This window comes from Terrapene carolina, unplaced genomic scaffold (genome assembly GCF_002925995.2).
Source record: "Terrapene carolina triunguis isolate 2854851 unplaced genomic scaffold, T_m_triunguis-2.0 Scaffold508, whole genome shotgun sequence".
Lineage (NCBI taxonomy): Eukaryota > Metazoa > Chordata > Testudines > Emydidae > Terrapene > Terrapene triunguis.
In genome coordinates, this window is record NW_020664859.1 from 692,691 (window position 1) to 718,052 (window position 25,362).

Below are 25,362 nucleotides of genomic sequence, written 5' to 3' on the forward strand. Positions count from 1 at the left end.
TTATTCAAATTTGCTCTGCAGCAGGGAGGAGCTGGTCTGCTTGACTGCAGCTGGGAGAGGCAGACAAAATCTGGAAGCTTCTCAGAAGTGGAGCCAGACACACCTCTCCTGTCTCTGATTGACAGATCTGATCTGCCTCCAAGACTGCACAGAGCAAAGGACCCAATGTCAGGGATCTGTGGATCTCATTACAAATAAGAAAGTGACAGATTTCAGATGTGCCTAAGATTCTCTTTAGGCACCTGTGATGAGGTTTTCCTTACACTCATCATCAGCTTCTTTCCTTTGTCAAAATGTTCAACACACCATGATTTATTCAGAAAGCAATGTTTATTTTCTGCCCAGAAGGCTTCTTTATCTGTCAGACATACCTCTTTTACCCTGGTTTCTTGTTTGTGCCTTCCTGCATACCCATCACATATGAATGGAGTGTAAAGCACCCTGCTTTTTCTCAGATGCTACCTGGCTATTCCACTGCACAGAGCTATTTAAATTGAACAAGGGTATTATCAGGTGAGGCTTGCCCGCATGGGCACATTTTAAATGATGGGACTCAGGATTATAATGCATTAATCCAATATGAGTGTGGGGTAATGAAGACCATATAACTGTTACAGTCAAATAGTGTGGACAATTTGCATGCTAACATTGAGAATGTTTTTCCAAGTGATAGCAGCATTTCACAAAAGTACTAGTGAAAGAGGGATTTTATCATTAGTCTAACAATATTTGTTTTTTTCTTTAAAGTCACAGGATTTTTTCCTGATGTCATGTGATTATGCAAGAATCTCAGCATTCTTTTTAAAAAAACGTTTCTACCCTTTATGCTTTACAGAAAAAAATCTGGAAAACATGAACTCTAAATTCTCGGAAACCAGAAGGCAAATAAAGAACCCAAACATTTATTCTTGTAAAAAATCTTGTGATTTCTAAGCCAACCTCATGATTTCTTAGGGTCCAACTCATTATTTTTGAATGCTTCAGATTGACACTCTTTCCATCTGCTGATTGGGCAGAAAGGAACCACCTGATTCCAGTGTTACCAACTCACAGAAGTAACAAAACTCTTCTTCTCCCCTCCCCCCTTTCCAGTTTTGGTTGTGGTTACAAGGGTGAGAAAGAACCCAGACACAGGGTCATCCTTAGGATTTATGGGGCCCTATGTAGTAGTATGTGGGGGGGGGGGAGGGCAGGGACGAGGCAGAAAAGGCATCAGATGGGGACCATCCCATTTGTTGATAGTAGAGTGTAATGCACCCTGAGACCCACTTCGAGATTCTCTGGGTGGAGATGGCCTGCCCTTTAAGTCTCTCCGCTATGGCCACAAATAGTCTAGGACAGGGGTGGGCAAACTACAGCCCGTGGGCTGGATCTGGCCCATCAGGGTTTTGGATCTGGCCCGCGAAATTGCCAGCCCCGCGCCGCTCCCAGAAGCGGCCGGCACCACGTCCCTGAGGCCCGGGGGGGGGGGAAGAGGGCTCCGCGTGCTGCCCTCGCCTGCAGGCACTGCCCCCCGCAGCTCCCATTGGCCGGGAACGGAGAACTACCTGAAGGGGGGTTCCAAAGAGGATGGAGCTCGGCTGTTCTCAGTGGTGGCAGATGACAGAACAAGGAGCAATGGTCTCAAGTTGCAGTGGGGGAGGTCCAGGTTGGATATTAGGAAACACTATTTCACTAGGAGGGTGGTGAAGCACTGGAATGCGTTACCTAGGGAGGTGGTGGAGTCTCCTTCCTTGGAGGTTTTTAAGGCCCGGCTTGACAAAGCCCTGGCTGGGATGATTTAGTTGGGAATTGGTCCTGCTTTGAGCAGGGGGTTGGACTAGATGACCTCTTGAGGTCCCTTCCAACCCTGATATTCTATGATTCTATGATTCTATGAACCGCGGCCAATGGGAGCTTCAGGGGAGGTACCCGCAGGCGAGGGCAGCACAAGGAGCCCTCTACCCCTCCTCCCCCAGGGGCTGCAGGGACGTGGTGCCGGCCGATTCCGGGAGCGGCGCGGGGCTCGGGCAGGCAGAGAGCCTGCCTGAGCCCCGCTTTGCACCGCTGCCACCCCAGAGCCGCTCAAGGTAAGTGGTGCGAGGCTGGAGCCTGCACCCCGAACCCCTGCCCTGAGCCCCCTGCCACACCCCGCACCCCTCCTGCACCCCAACCCCCTGCCCTGAGCCCCCTGCTTCACCCTGCACTCCTTCTGCACCCCAACCCCCTGCCCTGAGCCCCCTCAGACTCTGCACCCCTCCTGCACCCCAACCCCCTTCCCTGAGCCACCAACCCCCTGCCCTGAGCCCCCTCCCACTCTGCACCCCTCCTGCACCCCAAACCCCTGCCCTGAGCCCCCTCCCACACTCTGCACCCCTCCTGCACCCCAACCCCCTGCCCTGAGCCCCCTCCTGCACTCCAACCCCTTGCCCTGAGCCCCTTCCTGCACACCACACCCCCCCTCCCACACTTCACACTCCCTCCTGCACCCCAACCCCCTGCCCCAGCCCTACATTCATGGCCCTGCATGCAATTTCCCCACCCACACGTGGCCCTCGGGCCAAAAAGTTTGCCCACGCCTGGTCTAGGAGACTTCCGGAAGGGCTTCATCCTCTGTAGGTAAAAGTCTAGGGCCGTACAGACATTGAGGGAATGAAGCTACTGCTCCGCAACTGAGGTGTGCCGTTTGGGAAAGAAGGTTGGCAAATGTATGCACGAGCGGTGAGTTGTATGGGCCCATGGTGCCTGGGCTCCTGCAAATTCAGGGCCCAGGGGCCCGGCTCCCCCAATGTTTGGAGCGGGGTCTCTCCCCTGGCCCCGCCTGCCCCTTCCCCCGAGTGTCCCTGCCTGCCCTGGGCAGCAGGCAGCTGCCCCCTGCAGCTCTGCGCTGCGCTCCCTCACTGGCCACTGCCGGCTACAAGGGAGCAGCGGCGGGGGCAGGCTGAGGCGGCTGCTGCGCCTGCGGAGGGAGGAAGGAGGCGCATAGCAGCCCCTCCTCCCCCCACAGGCAACTCCAAGTTGACCCTGAGGGAGGGGGCAGGCTTATCCGTGCTGGACCTCCAGAGCAGCAGCCTGGTGGGGCTTAGGTGAGTGTCGTGCCAGGGAGGAGCCTCCCCCTCCCCCACTTCCCCCGAGCTCACTGCTGCCAGAGGGGAGAGGGCTGGGGGGAGTTCTCCTCTCTGGCCCCCCAGCCCCAGAACAGCCTGCCTGTTGCATCCCAAACTCTTCATCCCCTGCCCAGCCCCATGCCCCGCACCCCAACCCTCTGTCCCAGCCCAGAGCCCACACCCAGCACCCAAACCCTCCTCCCGTACCCAGCACCCCAAACCTCCTCCCGCACCTCAACCCCCGTCCCAGTCCAGAGCCCACACCCAGCACCCAAACTCCCTCCCTGTGCTCGCACCCCTCCCGCACCCAAACTCCCTCCCAGAGCCTGCACCCCAAGACCCCTCCTGCACCCCAACCCCCTGCCCCAGGCCAGAGCCTGCACCCAGCACCCAAACTCCCTCCCAGAGCCTTAGGCAGGTGTGGGGAGAGGGGCGGGACATGGACCCATTCTGGGCACCACCAAAAATTATACAAACCTGCCGCCCCTGAATGTATGGGTTGGTTGAGGAGGTAGCGAACACCACTTTTGGTAGAAATTTGGGCTGCAAGCGCAGTGAAACTTTATCCTTATGAAATGTGGTGAAAGGGAGGGTGCCATCATGGCTCCCAGTTCACCAACCCTCCTTGCAGAGGTGATAGCCATTAGGAAGGCGACCTTCATGGAAAGATGAGAAAGGGAGCAGGAGGCCATGGGTTCAAAGGGAGAATTCATTAATGACGTAAGGACTAAGCTGAGGTCCCACTGAGGAACAATAGGTTGGATGGGCGGGTATTTACAGACAAGATTATTCCAGAACTGGGCAGTCAAAGGGAGGGTAAAAACTGAATGACCCTCCACTGGACAGTGGAAAGCACTAATAGCTGCTGCATTCACCCTGATGGAGCTGAGAGCAAGTCCTGATGCCTTCAGATAGAGGAAATAGTCCAACAGCATCTGGATGCCAACAGTCTCGGGGGCAAGACCTTTCTGTTGGGCCCAAGAGGCAAAACACACCCACTTACCTTAGTAGGATCATCTTGTGGAGTCCTTCCTGCTATTGGAGAGGACCTCTCATACTGCTGTCGAATATTCTTGTACTAATGGAAGTGTTCATCCAAAAACCAGGTTGTCAGATGAAGCGTCTGTGGATGAGGAATCTGAGTCTGCCATTGTGATGTGTGAGCAGTTCTGGGAACTTTGGGAGTAGGAGTGAAGGATGTTTCGACATGCAGAGAAGCAGAGGAAACCAGAACTGGCGAGGCCAGACTGGAACAATCAGGATGACCATCGCCCTCTCTCATGGGAGTTTGTGAAGGACGCGTGACATGAATGGTAGAGGAGGAAAGGCATAGTTGACCCAGTCCGACCAGTCAAAGACCACGGCGTCATCCTGCGAATGGGCCCCAAGTCCTCCCCTTGAGCCATACTGAATGCACTTGGTGTTGGTGTGAGATGTAAAGAGGTCCCTGATCAGAGTTCACCATGGACCAAAAATGTCTGCAATTACCATGTGGTCGGTTGCAAAGTTCCTGCTGAGAACATCGGCCATACTGTCCTTGGTCCCAGACAGGTAGGCCACCAACAAGAGGATACAGTTTCCAAGCACCATTTCCAAAGACGCAGAGCTTTCGCACACAGTGCTGGGGACCTTGTGCCTCCTTTCTTGTTTACGTAGTAAACCATAGTGGTGTTCTCCAACATGACAAGCTAGTCTGCTGAGCAATTCCTGAAATTGACGATAGATGACGCAGCTGCATCCAGGGATGACGAGGGGAACCTCCCCAGATTCGCTGGTACTGCCGGAGCCAGGCTGAGCAGTGCATCATCCAGCCCCGGTTCCGAACGTCTACTTGACAAAGGACAGGGTGGTGAAACAGGGGAGCGAGATGGTTCTGAAGGCGAATATTGGGGCCACGAGCTCCAATATGGCCAACCTGGTTGATCCTGCTGTTGCTGCAGCTGTACCAGTGGCTCCTGGGATGAGGCAAAGGAGGGTACTGCCACAATGCTGTTAGAATGCTCTGGTAAGCATGCCTTTGGAATGGAAGCAGCGGACTCTGCATAGTGTCCAAATCCTCAGACTCAGAGGAACCAGAGTCCTGTACAAACGGGGTGCCGACAGGACTGATGGAACAGGGTGTGCTGTAGGAACACGACCAGAGGGCAACAGATCTAACACAGGAGAGGGAGCTCTCTTAGCAGGTGAATGGACTGGAACACGTGGAAACCTCATCCAATCCAGGGCAAACTGTTGGTGAGGCCTGGGAGAACGTCCGATTATCCCCGGTGTTAACAACACCCAGTCCATGGATGGACCCAGGGCTGGGAAGGGGGTCTGCCTCGATGCCAACAATTCATGCTGTGCCAGCGGAGCCAATGCAGGAGGGGTGCATGGTTCGGGGACCAACAGATCCAGTGAACAATGAGACTTCTTCTCACTCTTGTGGGCCTTGGGATGTGCTCCTCCTCTGACATGGATGGTACAGACTCTTTCTTGGATCTGGAGGAAGACTTACTGCCATGCTTATGCGCATGCTTCCATGTTTCACAGCAAGGCCCAGGCGTGAGGTCTATAGCACTGGCACCAGTGGATCCGTGACTCCGCAGTAGGAGGCGCACTCCTGGTCTGCTCAGGCCAATGTACAGGAGGGGTTCCCCGGCCATGATCTGACTATGGCCTCATGGCTACATCCATGAGGTGAATCTTAAGGCACAGGGTCTGGTCTTCCCGGGTACAGGCAGGAAAGGAGAGGCAGATACTGCACCTGGACGCAATGTGGGTGAGGGGTGGAGAATTCTCCCAACCTCCAAATTAGCTGTACAGCTAGGGGGGTGCTCATGGGAGCTCAGAGCCAATTTTCAGGCCATGCCGTTGTAATTTCGTTTTCCAGATGGCAGTTCTTGTCTAGTATTTGAGCTCTAGTAAACTACTCAACAGAGTTGGAACAGAGCTATGGAAGTGTCCACTGGAGAGAGCAGAGGAAAGAAAAAACACTACTGTAGAGAACCATGCTACTGTACACAGTATTAAAAAGGAGATGCCTTCAGAGCACAGTGTGTTAAGTCATCTCTTTATTAAATCCCTGACTAATTAAACAATCTTCTTGTCAAAGGGGATAGTCATTGTTTGTGTGACTAGGGCTCTGTAAATATAATGAGATAATCTGACTTTCTCCCTTTTCTCCAATGCCTCTAAACAGCTGGGTGATGCGCCCCATGCCCTACAGGAAGCCTCCACTCATCTGTCATTCTTCTCTGTCCAGCAGATCACTGCTGCTCCAAGCAGCATCAGAAGCCAAGCTGAAGACAATAACGCCTCAGACACACATGCAATCAATCTGTTACCAAGCCACTAAAGAGTTCCTCAGTCTTTGAGTAGCTGAGAGAACAATTAGCAGGAAAGAAGATGTGGTTCCTGTAAGGGGAAGACAATGAAGGCTGTGTTGATCTACAAATTGTAAGGGAGAGTGCTGAAATACAAGCATTTCCATTAAACACTTTTGACTTCACCATTAAGTAGGAAAGAAGTTTAAAATGATAAAAGCAAAAGCTTTTATATAAGATGGCACCAGGCTGGCTCACTGTTCCACCTGCATGACTGTCTGTTACATTACAGGTCACTAGCCAACAGTTAAAGACTTAAAGAGCCACATTTTCAAAGATGATCTCCAATTCTGGGAGCCCAGTGTCAGCATCACAAGCTTGATTTTCAGAGGCGTTAAATATCCACAATTCCAATTAGCTTCCCCAGGAACTGTGGGTATCCAGCACCACTGAAAAACAGGACCCATTTTACATTACTCAAAATTACAGATCAGTTTTGGAAATGTGAGCCTTTTTAAACCAAAGTACTTTTTTGCAGCCTGAAAGTTTAAAGATTTGCCAACATACACTTCATACCACATTGCTTAAATATGGCAGAGTACCTCCCTCTTCAGCAAATCCTGTGAAAATTCTGCCTTTGGTTACTCCTGCTGAGGGAATCCACTGACTTCCAGCTGTCACAGTTCAATTATCATTGTTTTATTATAGAAATAATAATGTTAATAGCCATTAGTTGTCCTAGTTAACAACGTCTTTCATGGGAGTTTCTGTTTGTCTATTGCACTATACCAAGATAGTAACATAAAGAGCAAGATAGGTTAAAAGTTTCGTGTAAGAAACTTAAATATACAAGTATTTAGAATTTGAAAATCCAAACTTGGTATTCCCAAAATAAAATGACATCACTTTTAAAATATGCAGCCTTTGGACAATTATTACATCCAGAGTCTTGGGGAATGAGAGTCTGGGATTCAAAACAGGAATGGACAGCCCTCTTTTGAATACCAGACTCTCATTCCCAAGGCTCCAGAGGTAGGAATTGTGCAAAGGCTGCATATTTCTTTCTTAAAGCTAACTTCTAATCACCCCTTGCTGGCTGCAGCAGAGCTCACAAGAGAGTAGTATTGATGACAACATATGTCTGCAATCAGAACAATTTCATATGAAACCAGAAGATACATCAAATCCCATGTCTTCAGGTTTTATTACAGCAAAAGAGCCAAAACTTCTGTGTGAGAAGTAAACAGAGAGCGAGGGGGAGATCAATTAGTACGTGAAGAGATGATCAAAACACCCTGGAGTGAGCAAAACAAAAATGATCCATGAGCTCTACAGGCTATTAAGCTGGGCAACATACTACAAGCAGGTCACTGATAAGGTCTGATCTAGTGTTTATGTGGGATACAAGGGAGATTAAATGATAAAGACCAAAGGAGGCACACTAGACACATAAAATCCCTCACTAGCATTCCAGGAAATATCAAAAACAGACTTAGAAGCTAAGACCTCATCTACACTTACAATTTAGATGAACACAACTACATTGCTCAAGCATGTGTGCCGTAGCTATGCCAACCTAAACCCTGGTGTAGATGCAACTAGGTCAATGGAAGAGTGCTTTCATCAACCTAGCTACTGCCACTTGGGGAGGTGGATAATTGACAACAACTGAAAAACCCCTTCTGTCACTGTAGGAAGTGTCTACAATATAGTGCTACAGTGCGGTAGCTATGCCACTGTAGTGCCCATAGTGTTGTCATGGCCTAAGAAGCTAGAAGAGAAAGGTTTAGTGCAAGTAAGCAGTTAATTCTTTCTGCACCTGAGCAGCTCTATCCTCATGACAGACAAGTTTCAAAGAGCCACCCCTGTACTCTGCCAAGCAAACTAAGCACCTGTTTTATCTCCAGAGGCTGAGTTTGTGACTAGAACGCTAATCTGAAGAGTAAGGCAATAGAGTGAGAAAACCTTATCCTGCAATAGACCCACTGATACCAATATACCACCAGAAGGACAAGTCAGAGCTATCCAAGCCACGTGACAGGATGCTGTGACACAGAGCCCCATTTGTGGTTCACTACTCTGTATCAGCAACTCTTTGTCTGACCAGGCTGGTCGTCAGGCAGAGACAATGAAGGTATATTTACTTAAAAAGTAAACATAGCCATCAACCTAGTGAGTGGGGGAGAAAGTCTGTGACACATTGGCGATCAATATCATTGTAAAATGTATTCATTAGCACTATATGAGGAATTATGAATACTCACTGATGATATGCTTAAAGTCTGTGACCAAACACATGCAGAAGCAGGTTTTCCCCCAGACAGGAGGAAAGAAAACTATCTACCTGTCTCCAATGTACAATAAGCATTTTGGAATCAAAACAATGGAAGCCCAATTTACATACAAATCAGCAGGGGGATGGAAACTCCACAGGAAGAAAAACAGCATGAGGTCCTCCTGCATCTTGAAACAGGGTCAATGAACTCTGAGAGAAATAAGGGGAAACAAAGAGCCATGTTGGATATTTCACATTGGGAGACAATGGAATCCAGCCCCTGTACTTTTGTCGAAGGTACTGACTGAGAGAAAGTCAGCCATGGCTGAAGAAGAAAGATTGGTAAGCAGAGATCCTAGTTTTCTGTGATAAAAAAAAAACAAAATTCTGCATTTTCCCCCAATTAAAATGAAATGCTGAACTTTAGTTTCCCTGGCCACGATATATATAGGTATCAGTTGAAAAGAATGTTTTACTGATATAATTACAATTTTTAAGCTGACAGCCAGAGCCCCATCCATTCTCCTGATTATCCAAATTTTTGATGATCTGATCTGACCCCATTCCCAATTAGATTGGATAATTGGGGTTCCACTGTATATGTTTTTATTTTTTCACAAAATGTAAAAACTAAAGATTCTCTGTAAAAACGCAAATTCTGCATTTTTCCATGACAAACAGATTTCTAGAATCCCTGTTGGTAAGAAATCTACCTTGAACAAAGACTGTAGCTTGTTAAGATAGATCTTAGCCTATTTTAACTTTTATTTGTCTGTAACCATTTTTATCTTTATCCCTTGTACTTGAACTCACTTAAAAACTCTCTTTATGTTAATAAACTTATTTTACTTTTAATCTAAACCAACTCAGTGCTGTGTTTCAACTGAAGTGATTGTTAGCTCCAATTAAAGTGATAAGTGATGCTTCTGTCTCTTTAAAGGAACAATGAACCTTCTTACTTGTCTGAGTGTTCCGGGTGAGGACTGGACACTTCAGGGCAGACAGATTGGGGAAAACTCGGGACTTGGAGTGTGTTGGAGTCAGCTTGCAAGTAGTAACAAGGCTGGTGGAGGCTAGGGTGGCTCTTGTGTTACAGGCAGGCTGCTGGGGTCAAGGTGTTGAACCAGGGCTCCACAGCATACAGACACTCAGGTATGTCTACACTACAATTAGACACTCACGGCTGGCTCGTGCCAGCTGACTCTGGCTCGTGGGGCTCAGGCTGCGGGGCTGTTTCATTGCTATGTAGACTTACGGGCTTGGGCTGAAGCCCAGGCTTTAGGACCCTGCAAAGTGGGAGGATCCCAGAGCTCAGGCTGCAGTCCGAGCCCAGAAGTCTACACTGTAAGGAAACAGCCGCACATCCTGAGTTTCCCCCCCCCCCCGAGTCAGCACTGTGGATTTTTCTTTGCAATGTATACATACCCTTAGGGAACTGCATGCTTATCTGCTGGCTCTTGATGTCCTGGCTGTAAGACACTGCAGCAGAGCATTTAAGCACCCAGAGTTAAAGGGCAGGCAGTAACACAACCTCTCACTGGTCTAAGTTGAACCCCAAAATGTCACAGATGCATTAAATCTACTTCTAGTATGGATCCTAAGAGTGTGACTGCCTCTCCACGCTGGCAGTCTCCCTGATTTCACTCAAGAGAACCTTATGAGACAGAAATTCAGATGGGGATGCTTCTCCTCTACATAAGAACATAAGAATGGCCATACTGGGTCAGATCAATAGAACTTCTAGCCCAGTATCCTGTCTTCTGACAGTGGACAGTGTCAAGTGCTTCAGAGGGAATAAACAGCACAGGATAATTTTGAGTGTTCCATCCCATCATCCAGTCCCAGCTACTGGCAGTCAGATGCTCAGGGACACCTCAAGCATGGGGTTGCATCCCTGACCATCTTGGCTAATAGCTCTTGATGGACCTATCCAATTCTTTTTTGAACTCAGTTATATTTCTGGCCTTCACAGCATCCTTGACAATGAGTCCCATAGGCTTACTGCATGTTGTGTGAAGAAGTTCTTCCTTTTGTTTGTTTTAAACCTGCTGCCTGTTAATTTCATTGGGTGACCCCTGGCTCTTGTGCTATGTGAAGGCATAAATAACACTTCCCCAGTCACTTTCTCCACATCATTCATGATTTTACTATCATATCCCCATTTTAGTCATCTCTTGTCTAAGCTGAACAGCCACAGTCTTTTTAATCTCTGCTCATATGAAAGCTGTTCCATACCTCAAATCATTTTGTTGCCCTTTTCTGTACCTTTTCCAATTCTAATCTCTCTTTTTTTAAAAGAGATGACCAGAACTGCACGCAGCATTCAAGGTGTGGGTGTACCAGAGATTTATACTGTTGCATTATGCTGGGATACAGCACAGATGTGTCTTTTACTGAAGGCAGAGTGAAGTCCAGGAGGAAATACACACAGTAGAAAAGTCTGTGTTTTACTTTCCATCTGGTCTAGGGTTGCTGCAGGAAAAATTGCAGAAGTATTGTAAATGTTTTTATTTTAGTCTATCATCAAGAGAGAGATTATAGTGCTATGCTTCAATTAGTAAGTGCCCCTCATCTCAATCCAAGTTAAACTCAACAAGTGTAAAGGAGACATCCCAAAAGAAATCTACCACAGAAAAGCCAACATGATGTGATCCTAACATACTGAAATTACAAAAATGTCCATATTTTTAACAAAGCAGCCTATATGAAATTAGCCTTACGGCTTTTCTTCCTGCTTTCTCCCCCCTCCTCTATACCCCTGCCCCAGCCTCATCGCTGCAGCCAAGTTTTAAACAATACACATGGAAAAGCAGCTTTCAATCTGTTCCTGGAATGGCTAACATAATGAGGCCACATGGCATCCCAGGGCACTCTGGAGGGAAGGGTTCAAAATGCTTATTAGTGCAGGCTATACTGCTTTAAAAAAATGTCAAAAAAAATTTAACTGGCTAGTGTGTCAGCTTCTTCCCCCCTGCTGCCCAAAGAAAAGAGCATCCATATTATTTAAAGAATGAAGCAGTTATGGAAAAATGGAGAGATCCATTTTCCTCTCCAAATTTAAAGATTTATGGAGCAATACAAATCTCTTGCAAAAAGCAGAAGACTTTTGCAAGTATCCAAATGCTCAAGAAACTGTTGCCTAAACAAATACCTGTTTTTCCTGAGGTATATTTTCCAGATAGTAAGAAATCAAAGTTCATTTCAAATTACAACAGATTATAAACAGACTTGCATTCATCCCAAACTGCATCTATTAAATGTGTTTGGCCCTAGTGAGTTCAAATTCTATGTGGCAGACTGAAGGAGTTGCCAATCATGGGAAAACTCTACACGCGAACAGAAATATGAGGTTATTGCTTCCTTCTTGAGCAAAGCAGAAAGACACGCTCTCCCATTTGAGGGTATAACAACCCCAGTGTTTCGCACCTTTTTTCTCAGAAAAAGAAGTTGCATCTATTTACAATTTACATTGTCCTCTATGTTACCATAAGTACTGAAAGCTACTGGTGCTGCAGATACCAGTAATACAAAAATTGCTTTTCCAAAAAAATTTGGTTCGATTGCTGAAAGAAGAAATTTTCCTTACCTGTAGTAGCTGTAAGTATATTATAATATATGTAATATGAGCTAAGTACTTAAAACTATGTTAAAAATGCTATTAAAGTTGCAATTCAAGGATGCAAAGGTTGAGAAATATGCCTGTGTGACCTTAATTTTCATCCCTTGGGCATATGATATAATTTTTAATTATATGGTCACATATAATTTTTTTGTACAGGACTCTTGCCTCATTGCACAAGCAGTAGCAAAACAAAATGCAATAGCATCTTTTACACATGGTTCTCTTGCATCAGCAGAACCTACTGTATTGGTGACAAATGAAACAGAAAACTGGTAGGACTTTCTAAGGCTTAAGTCTCTTTCCAGTAAATGCTCTGAAACCTTTTCACGTTAACCCTGTGAAGAAGGTCCTCCCCTGGAGAAGCATATGGGCTTGGGGACAATGTTGCCTCATCACCACCTGAAGAGGGTAGCACCAACTTATCTTTGCAGCAACTTGCAGAAGGTGCATTGTCACTAAGCTCACTCACTCTATGAGCTGATCATCACAAAAATGACCTGTCATATAAAAAGCTAGAATCTGTTTTACAGTAGGGGTGTGGTTAAGCATAAATAAAGGAAAAAACTAACCTTCTGGCCTAGTCTCAGAGCCCTTATGAAAATCTCTCACTGACTAAGGAGTGCATGAGTTAGGGTTACCATACTTAAGGCTCCCACCAGACACCTCAGCTCTGTGCAGATGAAGAGCCGAGCTGCCCGAGCGCTACCGGCTTCACGGTTTGCCAGGCAGCCCCCAGACCTCCAGACCCTGCATCCCCGGCCGGGCGCTTCCCCTCCCGGGCTCCGGCTGCGCTGGGGAAGCGCCTGGCCAGGGACACAGCGGGTCTGGAGGTCTGGGGGCTGCCCAGCAAACCGTGAAGCCGGTAGCCCTCGGGCAGCTCGGCTCTTACAGAGCTGAGGAGTCAGGGAGCAGCAGCAGCCGCCGGAGCCCGGGAGGGGAAGTGCCCAGCCGGGGGCGCAGGGTCTGGAGGTCTGGGGGCTGCCCGAAGCCGGTAGCGCTCGGGAAGCTCGGCTCTTACAGAGCCCAGGAGTCAGGGAGTACAGCAGCCGCCGGAGCCCGCTCTAAGGTAAGCCAGGGATGCTGGCAAAGCTGGGAGTATTTTTCCCGGACATGTTCGGCTTTTTGGCAATTCCCCCCGGACGGGGGTTTGATTACCAAAAAGCCGGACATGTCCGGGGAAAACCGGACGTATGGTAACCCTAGCATGAGTAGGCCCCAAGTTTGTAAAAACAGACAGCAAACAGGCATCTTTTCAGCAACTCAGCACACTGACAACTAGTAAAAGTCTAATATTTGTGAGGGGGAAAACATTTTCATCTATCACATTTCTCATATTCTCAGCATCATGGGACCTTTCCTTCACTATCTGTTATTTACAAGTATCAGATAACTTAATTTCTCTCCCCACATGCTCCTTCCTTTATTATTGTACGAATGGTAAATCAAATAAGTGAGCTTTGCATCTTGTTCTTAGGAAGGCAGGAATCATTCTCATTCCAACATGTTCCAGGAATACTCTGTCTCTCACAGTCATGAGTCACACCTTTGGGCTAAGAGTTCCATAGTTCCAATGAAAAATAGTTGTTGTGAATTGTCATGCTTGTATAGAGGACGGCTATGTGTATTCCAGTGCAAACAATTCAAAGAGAATAGCATTGGGGTCATATGCTTTCAATGGCCTGTCAGGGTTATTAGACAAGCAGCTGTATTCTGATCCAACTATAGCCTTTTCAGGGCCAATGGCTTCACACATAGATTCAATAAATTGCACGTCCTTACCACCAAATTCAGGAAGTTGTTATTGACAGGTTAAGTCAATAAACCATCACATCAGATCTGAATCATGGGAGCTAGACATGCAAGGGAAGAGGAGGAAAGGGTGACCCTCAGATAACTTTGCTGAATCTTTTGTACAAACAGATATTTTTCAGTAAATATAAAATGTTCAATTTTCTGTTTTCTTTTTACACTGCCCAAATATGCCTTCCACAGAGCAATGCAGATTTCAAATACAAAACTGACTAAGACTACCATGAAAATGATGGAGGGATCACAGAAAACATAAATTAAACAACAAATTTATCGATGAGGATCATTGGAAATTACTACATACCAATAAGTCCCCATTTCCAGCATGGTTCTCTAGACAAATATAAATCAAAAGCTGAAAGCCAAAGTGATACGTTAGAAACATTTAACTATCATCTATTGCACATAAATATCATTTTGACTATGGCTAAAATTTATGGATTAAATCTGAATTTTTTAAAAATTAGGGAATATTTTATTAACCATCTGTGCATAACATGCTACCGAGCCTGTTTATGACCATTTTCACACATCTACAATTTTCCAGGATTATCGTTACTATACAAGAACAGTAATATTTGACAATCTTGGTCCTCAGCTATATTTCACATATCGTATAAGCAAACAAGATATTTTTTTAAATGCACTCTCTGATACTCAATATACTTTGGATAGTGTTCTTACATAATTACTGTTTGACACCATCCAGAAACACTCAGAATACCTCTCATTTGAAACTTGAATTACCAATACAAAAGGTTCACTGAAAAACGAAACACTAAACCAGAACTTTTAAATAGGCACTAAAATTAGGAAATGAGTTCCATAAATATAAAGTATCTGAAAAGTCCATTGATTATTGATAAATGCAGGACTGCCAATTACAAAATTCACAGTCTCCAAATTGTAGGCATTTGTCTTCCAAAGTTACATCAAAACTCTGATTGCATTACTCTGGAATTTAACTCCTTAAGATGCAAACAGAAATACCCTTAGCTGCAACTTATAAAGAATAACAAAGTGTTTAAAAACCTTCTTTCTCAACAAAAATTCTGTAAGAGCCTTATAAAGATGTCAAGTATTTAACTCTCAAGAGATTTAGCGATTGAACAGCAGCTTCTCAATAGTTCAAGTTTGCTTGCTCCCATTTTTTTTAATCTGACATTGTAAAAAGGAACTGTAGCTGGATGGCATCTATCTTGCATTTCACCCAGTTGAACAGCAGCACCCACCGGTAGTAATAATAACTTACCTTATAGTCTGCAACCCATCACGTCTCCAAATCATTTTCCTCCCCAGAATAAATAATCTATTCAGTGGACAATGCAACAGCACTCTACTGAAGATGAATGTCCACTGATGTAAGTGGTGGTGTGGTTCACCAGAGAAGTCACTCTATGCCTACTCTGGTAAATGTTCTCTTGTACACTGCTACACTCTTAAAACATAAAAGCAGGCATCCAGCCAAACAGCATATTGAGAAAATACCATGGAAAGGTAAAAATAATAATTAATAGTTAAAAGTAATCAGGCTGATTATTAAGACAAATCAAAACATTCTCATTAGGTCCTTCTGAAATGTCTAAACTACTGTGAGCACTTTTTCTACAGAGGAAGTGTTTCACAATGAAAAATTTGAAGTTAAAAACTGACAACAGGCTTGTCTGTCATCCAACAAAGAAATGTTTCCCTCCTCTCAGTAATAATTATTTCCATGTGATGGGCTCCAATGTGGAAAAAAAAGTTTTCTGGATGAAGAACGTAAAGGTAGATGAACAGGTAAGGAACTTGCAGTACTCAAGGATGATGTATGAATGTTCTCATGGCACTGCTAAAGAATAAATATCCTCAAAATCCACTATACACATAAATAACAAGAGAGTTACATAGCCAAAGGGAACAGAATAATTCTAATAAACTAACCATCATAAAGACATGCCTTATAGGAGATTTTTTTAAGTGTGCATTTGCCCCCTTTCATACCTCACCATTCTTAGCTGATGGAGTAACATAAACACAATATAGCACTTAAAAGCATCCATAAATGTAAACTAAAACGACGTAGAAAAAGATCCAGAATGAATGCCATCTCCTGTGCTCTAAAAATATTGAGCAATTTTGTCAAATGTTTGTAAGCACTGATGCCTTACAGTGCAACAATATTTTAAACTCCTATGCAAATAAGACTTGGTCTACACTACAGACTTATGACAGTATAACTATGTCGCTCAGCTTAGCGACACAGTATATACTGACCAAACTCCTGGTGCAGACAGTACTATGTCAACATAGCTACCACCTCTCAGGGAAGTATAGTACCTACGCCGACAGGCAAAGCCCTCCCATCAGCGTGTGCAGCATCTTCACGAAGTGCGACAGCGGTGCAGCTACATCACTGCAGCTGCGCTGTTGCAGCACTGTATATGTAGACAAGCTCTAATTATAAAAATTTTGAATAAGCATAACGTTACAAAAATAAAGCATAACAGATAATACATGCGATACTAATCTCATAATTTTAATAGCCATGTCCCCATGAGAAAAGACGAGTACACTGCTCTGTTGGAGAGATGGCACTTGGCAATAGTATATGGCGGAGGTTGGGGGGGATTCTTACACCAATAAAAAAAATCCCATTGACTTCATTGGGCTTGAATTGGGCCCAAGGAAAGCTTAAACTAATGGTGTTCCTTCACACCACATTTATTTCCACCTCAGCCAAACTGGGAAATAGGTAGAGGAGTTTATTGTCTTAGTAGGGCTACAGCATTAATAATATTTAGCTTTATTTCTCCTTATGGTGGATGTTACACCATCAGTACCTCCCCGCTAGCTCTACTAAACTTTTACTACTTCCTACACCCATGAAATGGGAGCAGGGTGAGACTGACTGCCTTCGTAAAAACATAGTAGAATAATTCGTCCGGAAAACACCTAATACATTCAGTTGGAGTTTTTGGTGGGAAGGGAAAGTTTTCATAGACATAAGTGCCAGCAAATGAGAAGAGGGAGAACATTCCGCCTTTAACAAACGTGCTTCCTGAAGTACTGCTAAACAAAATCCCTCTCACCAAGTCTACCTAACACAAGGGAGGCGATATGTTTAACAGACAGACACTGCATTCTCATTGTCACAACTACACATCATCTAGGGGTTCCACCTCCAAGGCACAGAAAAAACAGTTGACCTGTGGATGGAGCCAGGACGCAGGGCTGGGGGCAACTATGGGGAGGACTTCAACTCTCAGAAAGTTATGCGAAACTTGGAGGGATTCTGGGGCAGGACTAGGGTGCCACTTCCCTATTGGCTGGTGTCTGCCCCTGGCACATTGCATGCACACAGTGCGAGACTCAGGTGCCGACCAGGTGGTGACAGAGCACCTTCAGCTGTGACATCCGTAGCCAGTAGTCAACATCACTGCGTGCGTGGCCTGTCTCAGACGGAAGCACAAGGTGAGTCAGGGAGCATATGCAGACCAACAGACACTACTTTCAAATTCTCCAGCTCTAGGTGCATGGTAAGCATGCATAACCCTAAGTGGAATAGAGTAGGGACCATTACTTGAAGAAGACCCAATCAGGTCAGTCCAAAATGGCCAGGTAGCAACACTAACATCATCCTTGTTTAGGCCAGTAGAGATGTGAAAGGGCATTGGAGTAAAAGACAACTCTGCCACAGTAAAGTAAGTCCCACAGTTATTATAGGTAGGGCTGGTAACACTGCCTATTATTAAGGTTTCACAACACTTCCCATTACAGGACTCTGTTTTCAGTTGCTATAACTGTCTAGGCTGAATTATCCATGCAGAGTATCAACCTCATGCTGAACTTTTCTGGAAAATTTCAGCCAAAACAGTTCCGCCATTTCCAAGAACAAGGTGTGGTTAGATGTTGATAGCTGTTTGGCTGCGTGTATGTGTTCCCTCTGTGTGCTGCCCTGCGCAGACCTCAAGCGAACCACCCAATGACCACAAGATCCATTAAGGAACGAAGGCACCCAGCCAGATGTATTGTCGATGAAGTACAGTACTAGTATCCCGCAGACTAACCGACCACTAATACATGTATGCTCGTAACAATGGACCAGCTCAGTGAATGGTGGAACTTCCCGTTCCTCCCTAGGCCAGACGAAGATACTCCCTCTGAGATACATCTTTATACCTTGATACAAACAAGTTAGTACTGCCCCTCTGACATAGTTAGTTATTGCCCCCTGATGTGGCTAGTTATCACCAATCACCTTGTACATGTTGGTTCAATCAAAACATCTCTCTTATGTACGGTCATCCTGACCTTATTTTTTACGAGAGGTGAGTGTGTTCCTGTTATCCTTGCGGAATGTTTTCGTACCATCCTTGATATTGGGATGTTCTGGTACCACTTGATATCAGTATGTGTTTGCGTGAGTACTCTGTGACTTGCACTTGTTAGGAATGTATATCTCTGCAATATCAGGCCTGTTCTTGCCAGATTCTGTGAGCAGGTCCTGCCTCATACCAGGCCTCTGATACAAGGGCTTATGTATCTCTTCAGGCTCTCTTCCTACTACACAAGGCTAGGGAAAGATATGTTGTTTTGCCTGTGTTAAAAAATCCTTTCTTTGAAAAACACTAAAACTCCCATACTTTGGAGCAGGGACTTGATATGTGGCATGGACGGGGGGAAGGGGTGACCATTGTGTCAAAGATGTATCCTTTGCCATCCTGGTGAAAATCCACCCAGCTGTGGACAAGTTATAAGCCTCTGAAAAATCACAGTTCACACATACTCAATAGAGACTTCTTAGAATGTAGCAGCTAAAATTTCTGAAGATTTCATCCTCACTGAGCAAGCTCAAAGCGGTCACAGCTCCTACATGTGACAAGATTACATGTGCACCATCCCCACAGGGCCACTGAGCATACTCCAGCCCAGGGCTAAATGGGCAAAGTTGGACTTTCCCAGTAATGGCTGTTCTAGGCCAGGGTGGAGCTAGGCCAGGGGTGGGCAAACTATGGCCCGTGGGCTGCATCCGGCCCCTCAGGCCTTTTAATCTAGCCCTCGAGCTCCTGCCAGGGAGCGGGATCAGGGGCTTGCTCCGCTCCAGCGCTCCAGCCAGGGACCAGGGTTGGGGGCTTGCTGCATGGCTCCTGGAAGCAGCGACATGTCCCCCCTCCAGCTCCTACACATAGGGGCAGCCAGGGGGCTCTCTGCCCGCTGCCCCCACCCCAAGCGCTGCCCCCCGCAGTTCCCATTGACCAGGAATCGCGGCCAATGGCAGCTGCAGGGGCAGCGCCTGAGGACGGGGCAGTGCACAGAGTCGCATTGCCAGCGCCACGCCTCTGCGTAGGAGCCATAGGGAGGTATGCTGCTGCTTCTGGGAACTGCTTGAGGTAAGCGCCGCCCAAAGCCTGCACCCCTGAGCCACTCCCCCTGTGTCCCAACCCCCTGCCCCAGCCATGATCCCCCTCCCGCCCTCCAAACCCCTCAGTCCCAGCTCAGCGGACAACCTCACCTTCTCCCCTAGCCCAAACCCAGGTATTGGCTGGCAGAACCAGATGGCATAGCATTTGTAGGTTTTCTTGGCTACTTCTAACTCCCTCTGGCGTTCTTGGTGTATTTGCTGGATGTAGGCCATGAGTTCAGTAACCAAGGGCATTGACAATTCAGAGGGGATCTCTGGATGAGCACGAAGATGGAAAACATAGTTAGCAAAGAAGAGAGTCTGCTTGGTGGAGGCCTGTGGCATTGTTGTAAGCAAACTCAGCATGAGTGACAGCCAATCATCTTGATGATAGTTTAGGAAGCAATATACTGTTCAATTACATAATTGACCCACTCCACCTGTCCATTGGTGCCCTGGTGCTGTTGAGGTTAGGGCCTCTATAGTCAGGTGGCATAGAGATTCTCGCCAGAAGTGGGAAATAAACGGGGATCCTTGGTCAGATACTGTAACCCGGGGTGCCTGTACTGATGAGGCTGCTTGGAGATTAGTTCTGCTGCAGGCCATGATTATGACAGAACCCCTCCTGTCACTGTAGTGAGCTGTGCCGCTGTAGCTTTTTAAGAGCAGACATAGCCAAAAATGGGGGTTAGCTGGGCTTAGGGATACTTACAAAAGCGGGCCAGGAAAGATTAAGGTGTAATTAAGGCCTTTTATTATTTTTACCTTTTGCTCTATGTGCTTTGCACCTTTGGGGAATGAATAAATAAAGGCCGTGGTTTGAAGACGTTTTTTGTGTTGCTTTAATCAACTTGCTCGTCACAAGACCCCAAAATGAAAGAGCTTACAAGTGCCAAATGCAGCTGGGTCTGTTGCATTAAACATGGAAGTAGGAAGACTGCAGACCAGAGATGCCATCTAAAAGTGGGTTTCATCCGAAGTGAGGTGCAGGAAGCCAGGTCTATCACCGAATGGGTGCATTCAAGAAGGGCTATATGGGGGTCTAAAACTGCAGGTCACTCAGTAATCATGACACCAGCATACCCTACCAGCCATCTGGCCTGCTAAACCCAGGGTCGTGAGTTCAATCCTTGAGGGGGCCATTTAGGGATCGGGGCAAAAATTGGGGATTGGTCCTGCTTTGAGTAGGGGGTTGGACTAGATGACCTCCTGAGGTCCCTTCCAACCCTGATATTCTATGATCTGTTGAGATATTATTTGAAACAAAAATATCAGCAATCTAGTTAAACCTACATAAATATAATTGTTCTCATAAAGGGAAGGTTTCTTAATTGCTTAATGTCTTCTCAGTTTAAATTAGGCTGTAATTATATCCAGTTCCTAAATAAAGTTACCTAGAGGTAAAGTAATCTTGGTTCAGAGCTCAGTTCTTTTTCTATTATTATTTGACCGAGTCTTTAATTATACTGTTTTGTTGCATGCCGTCTTGGAGCTTCATCTTTAATCTACTTATGCACCTTAGTGTTTCCTCATTAAATATTTGTAAATGTTTTAATCAGCCAGAAGGGTCGATTGGGCCTTGGCCTCTGCTGGATACTAAATACTCTCCTAGAGTAGAAGGGGTGTCAAAGTAAGAACAAGAAAAGGTGGTGGAGCAATGCTGACACTAGGAAGAGTGACAGGAGTGACTACTAAAAATAGCTGCCACCACATGGTGGTTTCCATTTTAAGGACTCGCAAATCCGAGATCTGATTTGCAGGAATACGAATGAGAAATTGCCACACTGATGTATAAATGAGATCCGGAGCAAATATTATTCATAGCTACATTAAAAAAATTGAAAAATATAAAAAGATCTTCTACCCTTCTTAAAACCAAGATTTTAAAAGTAGTCAATTTTTTGATTTACAAGAGTTTGCCTAGCAACTTTTATCTAAAAGGGAATTTCTAGGAATTCCCGACAAAGAAGTTGTTTGAACAACTAATTTGTGCAATTAGTGCACAAATGCTTATTTCTCACGCACAGCTTTATACAGAGGTTGGAGTCTACAGTGTATCTATATGCTTCTGAAATTCATAAGCTACAAATTAAAGAAACACACCAGGAGCTAAAATGAGTTTCCAAGAAAAAAAACAGCTGGTGAAGAAACAAAAGCCAAAAATTCTTCCTGGCTGCTTGCTTTCCCTTTTTTTTTTTTTCAATTTAACTTAAAACAAAATGAAAAAAATCTGTTTGGAACCCAACACATCTCTAACTAAAAATGTGGTGTCTAGCCTAAAAACAGAGGCTGTTGGACATCATGCCAATATGAACAGGATTCCCATAGACCTGCTGTTTCTCAAGCCCTTAATGTGGTTCAACTCAGACAAGTGGTTTTAGGATTCCCAGTTAAAAATCTGCAATCTACATCTGCAATTCATTGGAGTTTCTTAATTTTTTTTTATTTGTTCAACCAACGCCATGCAATCCAGTAATAATCAATTACTGATCCTGCAGGAGTCCCCACTTCCACTTCCTAAGATGAGCTCCCTTGGCACTGGTAGTCAAGATGTGCATTTCATCAGCACTGGTTTGCCAGAATCAACAAACATTATCTGATAAAAATAATGAAAATGCTTGGCAACCCAGGATACATAATTATGAGACACAGTCTAGGAATGGCAGGGACAGAACTTCTAGCTTTGTGTGTAGTACAAATCATTTCACCCATTTCCTACAAGACTCTAGTCACATTACATTTAGGGGGAGCTCTTATGTTAAGAAGGTTATACAATTATCTGTTTCGAAGCAAGGTGGCTTACAAACAGTGGTTTTAATTTTATTTCAAAGAAAATGTGAAATTTTCATCTAACTGCTGGGAAGAAATTGCTGTGTTGGAAACAGCAGTGGGGTAAAACTTTCATTGAAATGTGCCAAAAACCAGGCACTCAAATGTCAGTGTTCCTGGCTGCTGCACATCTAATCAGCTGGATGCAGTGCTAAGAACTAACCCCAGTCTTGCTAGTAAATCTCAAAAATTGTTTTGTGGGAGCAGGATAGGGTTTAATATTTAGTTCTTATAAAATACATTACATGATCAAAGTGCTGCAGCAAACAGATAAATAATTACTAATGTCCCTGCCCCATTAACCATTTCAATCTTCCATTGTAATGGGAACCATATATAAAACATTGTGAGAGTTAAAGGTATGCATTGCAATTTATATATCTAAAATCAAAAGTCCCCCAAACACATTTTTATAGTGCTTATCCCCTTAGCATCCAAGTGACTCAGAAGGAAATCCTACCATGTGGTATATAATGTGTCTTCATTGCCATGTCCATCCTGTGTAGACGGTAAGGTCCTTGGGGAAGAGACCATGTCCTCCTCCATATTTTGTCTAGTGCCACTGCTATGGTTAAATAAATTGTCCTAAAACTCATAACTAAAATACATTTGGAGATGGTGTAAAGGGTCCCAATAGTCAGAAAGAACAAGCTATAGCAGACATTCCCTCCCCTTTGTCCCAATTTAGATTAAGTTGTACATTTATGAGGAATTTTTTAAAATTCCTTACATTGATCATGCTGCCATCACTCTTCCCTAGCAAGCTTCACTGGCCCAGCACACAATATAATCCCAATATGAATTCCAGCAATGGGGCACAGTAAGCTCTACAGGGCAGGGATTGTGTTTTCTTATACATCCATATAGCACTTAACCTATTTAGGGCTCTACTATAATATACTATATGACATCGGAGTATCTAGATACCTCTCATGTCCTTGACCCTTGACAATCTGGCTACAGACCTAATTTGGTACAGAGACTGCACTATTTGTGATGTCAAATGATCTCCTACTGACGATGGATAAAGTTCCAATGTCCTTGCTAGCATCATTACATTTATCAGCTGCCTTTGATACCACCAGTCATAAGTGTTGCTGCCTCATCTATGGACCATGGATCATACTGCCCCCCAGTGTCTTGGTTCTTTCCTCTTGGAAAGATCACGAGTAGCTGTGAGCAACTGCTCTTCTTCCCTGAAGGGTCTCCAGTCCAATATACTATTCTGTCACTCCTTCTGTTCCAAATATATATGGGGCCGCTAGGAGGGTTAGTAAGGAGACATGGGATGTAGTGATTTCTGTCGGTTGAACACACATAACTGTATGTGTCTAATTCTCAAACTTGGAGAACAATGCAGTTCAGCACTTCCACCAGTTAAGACTGAGGCATGATTGAGAGCAAGGTGCCTGAAGCTCAGCTCAGCAAGACTGAGGTGAGGACAACAGGTTGAAGGAAACAGTCAGAGGAGATGGTGGCGGTAACGTCAGCCCCTTTAACGGAGCCACTGTTTCTCCACTGGTCATGAAAATTCTCTATTTAGGGATGATTTTAAATGGAATGGATCAGGAATTTTCTGTCTGAATGATTTTCTAATAGAAAATGCAGTTTCTTTAAAAAATTGATGCCCCATCCTCCCTAGCTAGACTACACCTACCATGATACACCCAGAATCATAGGATTCCCCTGATGCATCATGCAGCTCAGTCAGCAGTGTGGAAAATGTAGTCTTCCAGGGAGGCCAGACCCACAGCAGAGAAAGGGGGAGATGATGGGCTTTACAACGGGGGCTCAAACTACAACTCCCATAAGGAAGAGAAATGCTGCTTAATGCTGATTTGTCCTGAAACAAAGAATTTTTGGCCAATTCAACAAAACAAAACATTTTGATTTTAGGAATATTGAAATGTTTCATTTCGATTGAAAATGCTGAAATGTACTGACATTTCTGAATCAAAAACTTTTCAAATTTCTGTTCTGTGAAAAATCTCAGAATTTCATCTTTTCATCCTATTTCAGGACAAACACAAATGCTGAAATGTCAGTAATTCCCCCAAGATGGAAATTCCAAATTTCACTCAGTTCTAATTTTAAATAAAAACATAAGAATGGCCCAGCTAGCCCTGTATCCTGTTTTCCAACAGTGGCTCGTGCCAGATGCTACAGAGGGAATGAATAGCACAAGGCAATTTTGAGTGATCCATTCCTTGTTCTCCAGTCCCAGGTCTGGCAGTCAGAAGCTTAGGGGCACCCAGAGCATGGCATTGCAACCCTGACCATCATTGCTAATAGCCATAGATGCACCTATCATCCTTGAAGTTATCATAGTATCATAGAATATTAGGGTTGGAAGAGACCTCAGGAGGTCATCTAGTCCAATCCCCTGCTCAAATTATCTAATTCTTTTTTTCTGAACCAAGTTATAAAACCAGACTGCTGTTAGATGATCATATTAAAGCAGTAACCATAACAGCTTTTTCTAGCTGTATCTGATGAGAAGGATGTGACCTTTTCTTTCGTATGTCTCCCTTGTATGTCTTCCCCATATCATAGTCACTTCAAGATTATTTGATACACTATTATTTGACATACTACTGCAATACACTCTATATGAGGCTATACCTTAAAACTATTGGGAGACTGAAGCTAGTGCGGACTGCAGCATCTTGCTTATTGTGCAGGACATAACACGGGGAGTACATGGCACCAGTGCTGAGATCTCCACTGGCTACTACTGGTCTCCAGGCGGAGTTTAAACTGTTGGTTATGACTTATAAAACTCTACATTGCCTGGAGATCACCTATTTGAGGGATCACTTCTCTTGCTAACATACTGCCACAGCTGCAGTCAGCGGAGATGCTCAATTTGGATGCCCTTATTATAGAAGATTATAGAAGCCCTCATGGAGGGCTCTGGGATTGTGGAATCCCCCCCGAGCCCAACACATGCACACACACGCGCGCGCATACTGACTTCCTGGGCATGATGCAAAAGGCATTTATTTGACAGGGTTTGGGGTGGAAAGAGACAAATAAAAGGTATGATCCAAGGG

The 25,362-nt window shown here is 45.0% G+C and overlaps 1 protein-coding gene across 1 annotated transcript in view; it reads right to left on the bottom strand.

The window, feature by feature from the left end:
• Window positions 1-25,362, bottom strand: part of EXD3 (exonuclease 3'-5' domain containing 3) — a 313,193-nt gene that overhangs the window by 242,748 nt on the left and 45,083 nt on the right. The window lies entirely within an intron of this gene.